Source organism: Oreochromis aureus, linkage group 3 (assembly GCF_013358895.1).
Source record: "Oreochromis aureus strain Israel breed Guangdong linkage group 3, ZZ_aureus, whole genome shotgun sequence".
NCBI classification, from domain to species: Eukaryota; Metazoa; Chordata; class Actinopteri; order Cichliformes; family Cichlidae; genus Oreochromis; species Oreochromis aureus.
The window spans coordinates 70810714-70824460 of record NC_052944.1 but is presented as its reverse complement, the minus strand read 5'-3'; the positions used below and the strand labels follow the sequence as shown (position 1 = coordinate 70824460).

The window sequence follows — 13747 nt, the reverse complement described above, 5'->3', positions numbered from 1 at the left end:
ATTGCCTAAAAACAATCAGTAAGCAAAGACAACAGGGATCAATTTTTTCTGTTCATTATCCAGCCAGATATACTTGCAGCTGGTCCTATCACCACGTTTGAATTTGTTTCCTGCACAATACATTTGTGATTTTCAATGTTGTCTTTTCATTCCCATAAACCATGCAACCACATGAAATGCAATTGTCTATCCATTTACATCTCATCATACACATGAAGTTTTAGACATCACAACTCCTTTTGTTTATGTTATTACACAACAAAAATATGTACTTCACACATAGATTACATAGAAATATGTCACTGGTGTGCTCACAACACACTGTGTCAGAATAGTCTGCCTGTTTCTTTTCTCTGATTCTGTATATTTCAATTGTGCAACTGGAGTCACTTGAGGCAATCATGTGGTGTTTGGTAGGAACACTGGTAGCCAATATAGGTAATTAAGCAACACAGCTGGAGAGAATTGGTAGTTATATGCAGTCTATATAAGCATAGTGAGTACAAGCAACATTGGTGGGTTTTGTGAGGCGATAGCAGTTAGTGAATGTACAGCAGTTAGACAGTGATTAGAAGGCAACTATAGCCAGTGTGGTTGAGCAGAGCTTGTGAGAGAGTGGACTTCTGAGAGTGAGTGACTGAGGTGTGCTAGTTGGTTTGTGTGGTGTGTCTTTGAGTCTGTGTGTTTGTGGTACAGTGGAGTAGGTAGATAGGTGGACAGGTGTAGGTGAGGGAAATGGATCCCAAAATTGTGAGGGAGCTTCTGGAGTTCAAACTCCACAATCGCTATCCTGAAGGAACAACCAGCAGGGAAAGGTTTACAATCAAGAGAAGAGCTGAGACCTTCAGGATAAATGCTGAGTACAATGGATAATGTCATGTAAACCATCAGAGTGTAGTATTGTGCTGTAATGTGATCATTTCTTTTTTTTTTCTGTTTTTTCTTGTCTTGCCTTACATGCTTAATGTAGATGGAGACCTGTATTATATATGCAGGCGGAAGAAGAACAAAACTGAGCACCTGGCGAAAGTGGTCTGCTCTGCCAAAGAGGCAAATGACAATTTCATTCCTGCCACTTTGGTGAACACTGTGGATGGGAGAAGACCCACAGTGCTGTCATGGCACACTATTACTGGCCTGGCATGGAGGGGGACATTAAAAAATGGGGGAGCACATTTTGTCTGAATGAGCCTCAAACTCATTTTGAAAATCCCCCTTTTTTGTTTGTTTGTTTTTCTGTTGTTTGTTTTTGTCTTTTGTTTGTACTTTGTTGCTCCTGTCTAACCCATATTACCTACAGCTCTAAGGCATTTTGCTGATTATTAGCATGTAATGTTACTTCATTTGTCAATAGGTTGCTCAGTACCCACAATGCCAGTGTAAGCGGGCCAATATTAAGGAAAAGAAAGGATACATTCCAATCGAGGTACAGTAACACAGAAAGAATATTAGATACTGTCCAAATACATCAAATGTAACATGTTCTTTTTTTCCCCCTCACAGGTCACGGAGCCCTTTGAGCTCGTTGGAATGGATCTTGTGGGTAAACTAACCTTAATGGATGGTGGTAATCAATATATTTGTGTAATGGTTGACTATTTCACCAAATGGGCAGAGACCTACCACTGAAAAACAAAACTGCAGATGAGGTCACCAGTTGTATTCTGGATTTTTTTTTACAAATTTGGTGCACCTAAAACTGCTAACAGACCAGGGCTCAGAGTTTTGCAACAAGGTAAGGCATTAATAAATCAAGCAGATATGTAATGTAAGCTTGGATGACTAATGTGATCACCTTTTCAAGGTCAACTATGGCTTGTGTAAAACCCTGGGCATCCAAAGAAGCCTCTGCTCACCATTCCATCCCCAAACCAATGGCACAAGATTAAATGGAACAATCCAGAGGTACAATACTGTCATTTATATTTTGTGCTTTAACTATGTCACAACGCTGGCTATTTAGTATATTGTTCTTTTGCATTCAAATTTCAGATCCCTCAATAAACTGGTGAGTGAAGAGCCCAAGAACTGGGACAAATTTCTGCAGTCCACCATGTTTGGACTGAGGACAAAAAAGCAGCTGACTACAAAATACAGCCCATATTTCCTCATGTTTGGCAGAGAGGCAAGGTATCCATCGGAGATCCCAAAGGAATACAAGGTAAAATGGTGTAATTTACAAGAGAGGAAATGTCTCAATCCTAATCCAGTTACTCAGTCATTCTATTTTGGCAGATTACAGAAGACATGGTCACTAAAGTAATTTCAAATGAAGACGTGTGTGAGGGCCTACAAACCCAGGAGGTGGTATACGCTGAAGTAATCAAAAATGTTAAAACCATCCAAGACAAAATCCGCAGGGGAAAGGCAAAAAGGGGAGAGGAGGATGGCTTTCAGGTGGGAGACCTGGTTTTGTGCAAAAATGTGAGGCAAGAGCAGAGAAAAGGCCATCACTGGTGCAGTCTTGCTGTGACCCCATAAATGGTGAGTAAGCAGACAATGAACAAATGATATGTCTGACAAGTGCCTGACAATATTGTCTTCACAGCAATAACCAAAATCTGGGCTGGGGAAAGGTGCTGTGGTCCAAAATTGGGCCATACAAGTTATTTTCGGAAAACATTGCTGACTTGGCCCCTGGGAAAGAGTTGGAAAGTGAGGTATGTAAATGTTTTCCAAATGAGTGGTCACCTTATTGGAAGGAAATGACAATGTACCGTTTGTGCTCCTAGATCATAAATGCTTATTTGACACTGGTGAGGCAACAACACGCTGCATTGATTATGGACTCCTATTTCATTACATCAGTTTGGCAGGGGTCCACAAAAGGTTTCAGAAAGGTGAGTTGGCTTTGACATTTAAACATTCTCACTTAAGACTATTCATGATTTAATTCCAAGATCTTCACTTTGTAGCTGGATCTGCTAAATTATGACGTGGCAGCTGGGGCAGACATTATACAACCATGAGAATTTGAAGTGAAATTACTAGGTTTAACATGATTTCCATTTGGTTTTCAAGATAATTTATCTAAAAGAGATGCGGGTTGTCTTTGTTGACCCATTTGGGGCAACACAAGCACAAATGGATAAGTGCAGGGATGTAACAAGGTAAGCAAAAAGGCTAATGTTAACCACAGTAGTCATTTTTCTAACTTGTACATGTGAATTAAATAAGGCTGCTGCACTGAGTAACATTCAGTACCTGTTTTGGTTTTTTGGGGTTTTTTTTTTTACAGAGCTCTGGTTAGGAGAAAATGTCCAGCCATCGGCAAATGGACGTGCTCAACTGTTGCCCATCCAAAACAGCAGGACCTAACATCCTGTGGCGTCTTTGTATGCAATGTAAGTAAAATGCTCATGGTGTATTGTACCTGAATGAACAGATTCTAATGAGTAGAAAATGTTCAGCTTGCAGAACAAATTCTTTCGGGGACCAATATACTCTACCCTGTTGACGAGGAGGGGGTTGAAAGGCTCAGACTGGACATAGTACTCTCTCTGATCCAAAACTCAGGTATACCCGAGAAACGGCATTTGGACCTCCATTTAAAATATTTCTGTGTATATCGTCATTGTGCCATATGTATTTTTAGATGACATTTCCCAGCTATGTCATGCCTGTGGTGAGAGAAGCTCAGGTGCAGAAACCAATGACTGGGTAAGATAACGAAATCAATACCTCAGATGGAAGCACCTTGACTGGGTTACTTCAACATCACTGGGTGACATGTCACTTTGATGCACCAAATTATAGTTCACATAACCTGCATGCCTTTGCACTTTAAAGACACTAGAGCACCTAAAGGACGCATGGAAACATCAAGTGATACACAGATAAGACTGTTGCACAGAAATATGCAGTATCTGCACACTGTAACATGTTTAGTTGCTTTACTCAACAGCCTGACTTCAGATGAATGACTCTGACAATCTAATTTTTCTTGCAGATTGAATGCACCTTCTGCGGAAAGTGGTACCACACAGTGTGTGTGGACTTCCCCTGTGCAGAAGGCGACTACAAATGTTGTGGGTGCTAAATAAACAGAAACAATTGATCCCTGTGGTCTTTGCTTACTGATTGTTTTTAGTGTTAACAATCCACATTGCTGACATTGCATCTTTCAACATGTTTGTGGGTAGATTTGGATGCACCAGGTGTAAGTGCAGCCACTCAGCCTCTACTCAATGTGATCATAGCAGCAGGTGCAGATGTGTCACAAGTTAATCTACAGGGTGGGCCATTTATATGGATACACCGTAATAAAATGGGAATGGTTGGTGATATTAAAGTCCTGTTTGTGGCACATTAGTATATGTGAGGGGGCAAACTCCTCAAGATGGGTGGTGACCATGGTGGCCATTTAGAAGTCGGCCATCTTGGATACAACTTTTGTTTTTTTCAATAGGAAGAGGGTCATGTGACTAGGGATGGGTATCGAAACCCGGTTCTTGTTGAGAACCGGTTCCCACTGTTTCAATTCCTTGGAATTGTTTGCCATTTTTGCAAACGATTCCCTTATCGATTCCAGTCGCCCCGAATGACGTCACCATTTTGCGGAGCGTCATTTACCTGGCAGGAAACATGGTACCTAAGCGGCTCAAACGCTCAAAAGTTTGGTTATACTTTACGAGAACGGATGACAACAGGGCAACTTGCAATACTTGCAAAGTAGATATTTCATTTAAGGGAGGAAACCCTACGAATATGCAAAAGCATTTGCTCACAAAACACGTGACAACCTTAAATTAATGTCATGTTTTTAATTCCGCTCCGGACTCGTGAATCTCAACCCAGCAGCAGCGGTAACGTTTGCACGTCCTCTCCCGTTAATGCGGCAGATAAATAATCAACTAACAGTGCATATTATGTTAGCGCGATCTGCCTTATTACAAAACCTGCCATTACTGTGCATTTAGGTGACCATGATGAGAGAGACAGACAGAGTCTGGCTCAGATGCTGGCAGTTCTCGCTGCAGTCTACCGTTAGCGTCTCCTTTCAGGCCAGGATAGACAAATGTCCCCGAGCAGTGACTAAGTTTGTGGTCAAAGGCTTGCATCTATTTGCCACAGCAGATGCCCCCGATTTTCGGTAAGTGAATGTGTTTAATTTTAGGCAGGGGCATTACTGAATATTCTTGTGTAATTGCTACAGAATAATTTATGTTATACTTTGCTATTGCTACAGAAGAATATTAATTTTATTATTTTACATTTACAGTTTTTTTCCTGGGGACCCTGTGACACCCCATTAAAGAGCCGTAGGCTGTGGATCTCTTAAGATCTCACTGTTGGGTTTGTAAGGCCATGTTACTCCTAAATTTCTATCTTGTTCAAAGAGAAGATATAAAACAAAGTTCTAGTGTTCTCCTTTTTTAAAAAGAATCGATAAGAGAATCGATAAAGAATCGAATCGTTAAACAGAATCGAAAATGGAATCGGAATCGTGAAAATCTTATCAATACCCATCCCTACATGTGACACATCAAACTTATTGGTAATGTAACAAGAAAAACAATGGTGTGCTTGGTTTCAACTTAACTTTATTCTTTCGTGAGTTATTTACAAGTTTCTGACCACTTATAAAATGTGTTCAATGTGATGCCCATTGTGTTGGATTGTCAATGCAACCCTCTTCTCCCACTCTTCACACACTGATAGCAACACCGCAGGAGAAATGCCAGCAGAGGCATCCAGTATCCATAGTTTCAGGTGCTGCACATCTCGTATCTTCACACCATAGACAATTGCCTTCAGATGACCCCAAAGATAAAAGTCTAAGGGGGTCAGATCGGGAGACTTTGGGGTCCATTCAACTGGCCCACGACGACCAATCCACTTTCCAGGAAACAGTTCACCTAGGAATGCTCGGACCTGGCACCCATAATGTGGTGGTGCACCATCTTGCTGGAAAAACTGAGGGAACATGCCAGCTTCAGTGCATAAAGAGGGAAACACATCATGTAGCAATTTCAAATATCCACCTTGAGGTTCCAATTGATGAAGAATGGCCCCACTATAGTTGTACCCAGTATACCACACCAAACCATCACTTTTGTTGTTCCAACAGTCTTGGAGGGATCCATCCAATGTGGGTTAGTGTCAGACCAATAGCGGTGGTTTTGTTTGTTAACTTCACCATTCACATAAAAGTTTGCCTCATCACTGAACAAAATCTTCTGCGGGAACTGAGGGTCCTGTTCCAATTTTTGTTTTGCCCATTCTGCAAATTCTCTGCGCTGATCTGGGTCATCCTCATTGAGATGCTGCAGTAGCTGGAGTTTGTAAGGGTGCCATTTGTGAGTAGCTAATGTCCGCCGAAGGGATGTTCGACTAATGCCGCTCTCCAGTGACATGCGGCAAGTGCTACGCTGTGGGCTCTTGCTGAATGAAGCTAGGACAGCCACTGATGTTTCTTCATTAGTGACAGTTTTCTTGCATCCACATTTTGGCAAATCCAACACTGAACCAGTTTCACGAAACTTAGCAAGCAGTTTGCTGACTGTAGCATGGGAGATGGGTGGTCTCGTAGGGTGTCTTGCATTGAAATCTGCTGCAATGACCCGGTTACTGCGTTCACCAGATATCAACACAATTTCGATCCGCTCCTCACGTGTTAACCTCTTCGACATGTCAATGGCTGTGAACAAAGAGAAACTTGTAAATAACTCATGAAAGAATAAAGTTACGTTGAAACCAAGCACACCATTGTTTTTCTTGTGACATTACCAATAAGTTTGATGTGTCACATGGCCCTCTTCCTATTGAAAAAACAAAAGTTGTATCAGATGGCCAACTTCTAAATGGCCACCATGGTCACCACCCATCTTGAGGAGTTTGCCCCCTCACATATACTAATGTGCCACAAACAGGACTTTAATATCACCAACCATTCCCATTTTGTTACGGTGTATCCATATAAATGGCCCACCCTGTAGTAGTAAGCTGTGGCACTTGGCCACAAGTGGCAGCAGTGGACTGACCTGCATTGGAGACTGGTCCAGCTGCTATGTGGTAGTCAGTAGATGGGTTCCAAATTGAAGATCATATGCAAGTTTTGGAGACTTTTTATTACTAATCACTTTGTAGCTGTTGTACATTCAGCGTAAATGCCATCTCCTTACAGATCTTTATTAGATTGACCACGCTTATACAGACTGTATATAACAACCAACTCTAAAATGTTCGTTTGCAGAGAAAAGACACACGCAGTCTATGCTAACAACATGTGTTGTTACAACACTGGTGAAATATTAGTGTGTCATATATTTGTTCAAGACGTTTTTCTTATGGGCAAAAATATTGAAATCATGTTGAACAGGGGTGGTGATTCTTATGACTTTCTGTATATAATTTGGCATTTTGTACAAATGTAGGCTAATAATAAATAGATGATATCATTTCATCCATTTCAAAGGTTTATTTGCATAACACACAAACAGACACAACTGAAAGGTACAAATGTATTGTGCATGAAACGAATTCAAATGTGGTGCAGATGTGTGTGCCACAATTTAATCTGGCTGTAGGCTGTGGCACTTGGCCAGAGGTGGCGCTGGTTGATTCGAGTCCATGTTAGTGCACACAAAGTAAACTGCACGCTTTAGTTGTGAAGCAAAAACGCTGAAATCGGAGAAATAAAACGTGCAAGGGGGACGATAACGACGACAAGATTCTCCCAATCGTTTACTCTTGCCGTCCTGTGAACAACACCGGCCTGGTGTTGTTTGCTGTTTTCGCGATGGCGTCGTGCATGAGGATATCACCAGGTAAACCCGCCACATTTTTAAACATTTTGTTGTTCAACGGCATCAAGACTGACGGAGTGTGTTTGAGATAACCTCACAAGTGTCACAGATGACACATTTGGCGGTTTTTTTGCTGGTTTGTCGGTAGCAGCTCCTGAAAGTCCTGCCACACATCTGTTCGACCAACGCCAGTTAATCTGCGACGCCAGTTAATCTGGAACACTGGCCAATAATATCGGTGACATTTATCTGATAAATAAACACTGTAAAATGTATTTATCACCATCCCCCCCAACAGCCCTTTTGAATTTCTCCCTAATTCTGAGGGCTCAAGGTTGGCAAGTATGACCACAACACCTCACTTTTTTGCCACATGTATCGCAAACCACGTCTCAGCTGTTTGTAGAGGTAAAATACGTCCGCACAATTACGCTCAGCCATTGTTGTGAGTGCGCACGGGGCTGCGAAACATTTATACAGCCGTATTTTGCACATGACTATGAAAGGCGGAAGAGGAAGTAGTTCCTTTGAATGTAGACAATCCGAATGTTATAGTTTCTTTCCACTGTGTTCCTGTTAATGATAAACTACAAATTTACCCTAAATTCCTAAAATATCGATATTTTAATGTCAGAATCGATTCTAGAACATAAATGATTGGTATCGGAGGAATCGATATTTCAGGTTCGATCCGCACATCACTACCCTCCACACAAACAAACATACAATAACATTAGAGCACATAACAAACATATACATATTTCCAAAACGTAGTATAAGCGAATAAGCTTCAACCATTATTATCTAAATTAAAACCCTTCTTAACCATACTCCCCTAACCTAAAATTTCAGGCGATGTTCCTTAGTCTAGTTTGCCATTTTGTATTTCAGGCTGATTGTCCATGCTTAATAGCTGGTGACTGAGCCTTGCTCCTTTAAGCATGGATACTTTGTTATCACTGCCTCAGCTACATTATCGAAATTTTGCTCTGTAAGGATACATTTTGTATTCAGCCATTTCTGATTAAAAAAAAACTGCAATATATCAGATTTGAGTTTGGTACTTGGATGCAGAACAGTACCATTGTTGAGAAAGGCTTGGTTTCCTTGTTCTAACAGCACCTGGCAACTTTCACACACTATTTGCGTCAGTGTTTGGCAAACCTACTGTGAAACTTTATGTGGTCTTTGTTGCTGTGGCTCCTCTACTTCCACTTTGCAGTAATCATGGACTTGGGTAAACTATGAAAGTACCACACTCAAATTCAGTGAGAAGCCTATAGATACGGTCACTAAGGCTACGTTCACACTGCAGGCGAAAGCGCATCAAATCCGATTTTTTCGCCCCTATGCGACCCGTATCCGATCTTGGTATGACAGTGTGAACGGCACAAATCCGATATTTTCAAATCCGATCTGGGTCACTTTCGTATGTGGTACTGAATCCGATACGTATCCGATGTTTTAGAAAGCGACTGCTGTGTGAACGGTCAAGTCGCATTAAATCCGTCTTTTACGTCACTGACACAAGACAGACGGCAATTATCAGCGCCGGAGAAGCGCCCGATAGGACATCGCGAACGATTTCCTACCATCCGGTGAAACTGTTGGGAAGACAACGTTGGAGAAATGTGAACATTTTATTTTTACTGTATTTTCTGCAGATTCTGACAGAAATCTGCAACTATCCTTTGAAGCACCGCTCCTCTAAAACAGCAAAAAGGATCATTATTAGGTCATCTACATTATTATGTAAATAACAAAATAACTTAAAGCAAAAATCTGGAAACATAAAGTCCGAAGTCTTTATATTAAGGGCAATCAGTCAAACAATATTGTTTGCTCTGGGTCTAAACAGAGCACGTTGTGTGTGACATCTTCTTTTGCGCATGCGGGCCGCTTTGAGCGTTCACACTGGAGAGCGTTTGATGTCGCATTTTATGTGTAGTGTGAACAAGCAGACAAAAAAATCGGATTTGATCAAAAAATCGGAATTGAGCATTAAGACCTGCAGTGTGAACGTAGCCTTAGAATTGCTGCTTCCAGCTTTCTGGTGGTTTCCAGCTGCTGGGAGTCCCCCCTCCAATCGTAGTGTCACCAGGAGATTTTCTTCAAAATGTCCCGAAGAAAGCTGCCCATGTTGTTTCATGTTTCATTTGACACAGAGTGACTAAAACAGAGCTGAGAATATCCACGTTTCCATACATCCTGAAGAACACGTTATTCACATCTCCTTTCGTGCATGACTGCTAGAGATCATTTGATTTTAAAACATAGGTTTTGTTATGAAAATGTGTTTGCACAGGTAGTTTCAAGATTAAAAAAAAAAAAACAAGAAAAAAAGCTTAAAAGAAAAAGCAGGAGTGCACAGAGCAAGAGGGCGGGGATTCATTTTCCGTAAATGAAGAAGACATCACATGACTGAGAGGAACGATGAAGGAAACATCTCTGCAATGTCTGCTGAGTAAGTAAAGACCTCTTAAGGTTGCCTAAAGTTTATTTTCACAGATTTTGTGATTGTTGATTGATGACAGATGAAAGAAAATGACATAAACAAGAAGTGAAACAGAATTTAAAGCAAGTTTAAAACACAAAGAAGACACATTTAAGCTGTGAAGAGGAAGTTTGAGCATCTTACACAAAAAAAGGTTGTGAAAAACTGAATTTAGTGATTTTAGAAACAGAACTGTACTGTGGACATACATTTACTATTACTTGTGATGTCTTTTACTCAATGCATACAAAAGGTCTATAGCTCGAAAAAGTAAAAATCTTGCCTATTTAACGATAATACAAAAATTCCTCCATCCTCAGATGAAGATCAAGACTGCTTCTTTCTGCTCAGGAGCAGAAAAATTAAAATGTCTACATACAACATAAGCAGCATTCATTAACAAAACATAAAAATCTAAAAATAATCTGTACCACAAAGGTAGATGTTAGACTACAATGACTGATCTCTGACACATTGTTATAAAAGTACATTAATTTAAAGACTTTGTCTGATCTCGAAAATAGTGTTTTATGTTGAGTTAATTCCTATCAGTGTTCTGTTTTTTGGGTCTATGGATGTGATTCATGTCTGACTGCAGTCATGACATTTGACAAGTTTCACATTTTGACATGAAGCATTAATTAGACTTTAAAGGAACATTTTAATCAACACTGACACCACAGAATCTCTTCTCTTTATCGGACACAACAGTACAGAAGAAAATATGACTCATCACTTGACTGACTGATGAAATATTGATTTTTTTGTGAAAACTAAAACCAACCTTTCCTCTTTAGTTCTGATCTCACTGCTGAGCTGCACAACAAACCAAGGTCAGTAACCTTCTTCTGTCACAGTTTAAACCTGATAAATGCTCAATGATATGACCTGTTTGTGTTCATGTTTCACAATGGAAAGTCTAACAGATCATCAGTTTTTCATTGTAACCCTCACAGCTCGTCTGACTGTGAGTCCCAGCAGCTCTCAATTCTTTGAATATGACTCTGTGTCTCTGAGCTGTGAGGAGGACGACAGCTCTGCTGGATGGACTCTGAGGAGAAACACAAGAAGAGAACAGAGGACTCAGTGTGGAGATGGGTGGGGAAAACCAGTTGGTTCCACTTGTGACATTGTTGCATTCCATTTGGACAGTGGAGTTTACTGGTGTGAGTCCAGAGAGGGTCCCATCAGTAACATGGTTAACCTGACAGTCACTGGTAAGCTGAGTGTGTGGAGTTAGTGTTGATGAAGCTGTGTGTAAATGGATGAAATGCTGTAGTTTGTCTCTGTGTTGAGGTGGATCAGTGATCCTGCAGAGTCCTGTCCTCCCTGTGATGGAGGGAGATGACGTCACTCTGCTCTGTAAAACAAAGACCACTCCCTCCAACCTCCCAGCTGCTTTCTATAAAGATGGCTCCCTCATCAGGAAGCAGCCTACAGGTCACATGACCATCCAGCATGTTTCCAGGTCTGATGAAGGCCTCTACAAGTGTGACATCAGCGGTCATGGAGAGTCTCCATCCAGCTGGATCACTGTCACAGGTGACACACTCACCTGTCTGTGTTTCTGCAGCTTTCAACATTCACAATGTGACGACAACTTAATGACTGTGTTTGCTTTATTTTAGGGGTACACACCACCACACCTCCACCTACATCCACACCTTCACCTACATCCACACCTCCTCCTGGTTCTACCTGTGTCTCTCCATCACTCTTCTCTCTTGTTCTCACTGTGTCATTTCTTAAATCAGTCTGTGTTGTGGTTCTACTGGTGTTACTGGTTCTGCTGGTGAGACGGCAAGTTCAAAGGAAATCTGAAAGTGAGACTGAGCAGTGTCTCTTTAAGGTTTTGTTTCTCAGAATGAAATTATGTGAATTATTTTAATGTGATATTCATAAATCCTTTAAACACATTCTCACAGTATGATTATGAAACAGTGAATTATTTTCCTGTTCATTCTGGTTCTTTTTGTCTGACAGGGGAGGAGTTGGAGATGATGACATCACATACAGTGACAGAAAAAGTTGAAGTCAACAACAGTCAATGAGAAGAAGCAGAGATAATTTTTAATGTGATGTGTGCTGAGGGTTCATGTTGATATTCAGAGGAAATACAAAACAGAACTCACCGAGCTTAAACTAATGTATTAAAGACAATTAAAATTCCTTAAAGATTCCTTGTATAATATCTATTGTCCACTTTCACGTTTGTTAAAGATTGAGGAATAACTCTGAGTCGGTTTAGCTTTAACCCAAAACACTTTCCCTTATACACGGCTTTTTATAACCCCCCCTACCCACTGAAAAACAAAACTAGTAACGTGATGTTACAACACTAGTTGTGACTACACAACTAGTGTTGTAACATCACGTTACAACTAGTGTTGTAACATGTGATGTTACAACACTAGTGAAATATTAGTGTGTCATATTTGTTCAAGATGTTTTTCTTATGGGCAAAAATATTAAAATCATGATGAACAGGGGTGGTGATTCTTATGACTTTGTGTATATAATTTGGCACTTTTTGTTTTTACAAATGTAGGCCGAAAATAAAATCATGATATAATTTCATTCATTTCAAGGGTTTATTTGCATGACGCACAAACAGACACAATTGAAAGGTACAAATGTATTGTGCATGAAACGAATTCAAACGTGGTGCAGATGTGTGTCACAAGTTGATCTGGCTGTAGGCTGTGGTACTTGGCCACAGGTGGCGCTGGTTGACTCGAGTCCATGTTAGTGCACACAAAGTAAACTGCACGCTTTAGTTGTGAAGCAAAAACGCTGAAACCGGAGAAATAAAACGATAACGACGACAAGATTCTCCCTATCGTTTACTCTTGCTGTCCTGTGAACAACATCGGCTTGGTGTTAATTGTTTGCTGTTTTCACGATCGCGTTGTGCATGAGAATATCACCAGGTAAACTTGTGGCATTTTTAAACATTTTGTTGTTCGAAAGCATCAAGACTGATGGAGTGTGTTTGAGATAACCTCACAAGTGTCACAGATGACACATTTGGCGTTTTTTAATTTTTTTGCTGGTTTGTCGGTAGCAGCTCCTGAAACGCAAGTCTGCCACATATCTGTTCGACCAAATCCAGTTAATCTGGAACACCATGCCCGGTGGGCCGATGATGATTTTTCATTTTTATGTTTGCTTGTTTGTTTTTGTAATGGTATAAACAATGAAAGGTGGTGGATTAGCCAGTTGGTCATGATCAACTCTGGGATGGACCAATTACAATACATCCGTATTGAGGGGAAAAGGAACGCGATTGGTCCTGTACTTCAGCTAGAATGAAAAAAAAAAGACACAAAGCTGGAGTTATTCTGTCTTTGCTGCACAGCTGCCTCTTCTTCTCTCATTCTCTCCCCTCTCTCTCCTGTTGCTACTTCAATCATGAAACTGATCAATGATCAGCTGATCGGCTTTTCTGTCTTGTTTGTTTATCGCCCACTTTGCGCTAGAAACAGGAAACCAGTGGATGTTGTGC

General features: G+C 40.7%; 2 long non-coding RNA genes across 2 annotated transcripts; both read left to right on the top strand.

The window, feature by feature from the left end:
- The first annotated feature begins 540 nt into the window (after positions 1-540).
- On the top strand, positions 541-2520 carry LOC120439217. Its single transcript, XR_005612467.1, has 5 exons — positions 541-1426; positions 1504-1735; positions 1805-1905; positions 1993-2161; positions 2236-2520. It is a non-coding gene; the product is annotated as an uncharacterized LOC120439217 (long non-coding RNA).
- A 9230-nt stretch (positions 2521-11750) lies between these two features.
- On the top strand, positions 11751-12414 carry LOC116316527. Its single transcript, XR_004199162.2, has 3 exons — positions 11751-11784; positions 11871-12065; positions 12226-12414. It is a non-coding gene; the product is annotated as an uncharacterized LOC116316527 (long non-coding RNA).
- Positions 12415-13747: the final 1333 nt, after the last annotated feature.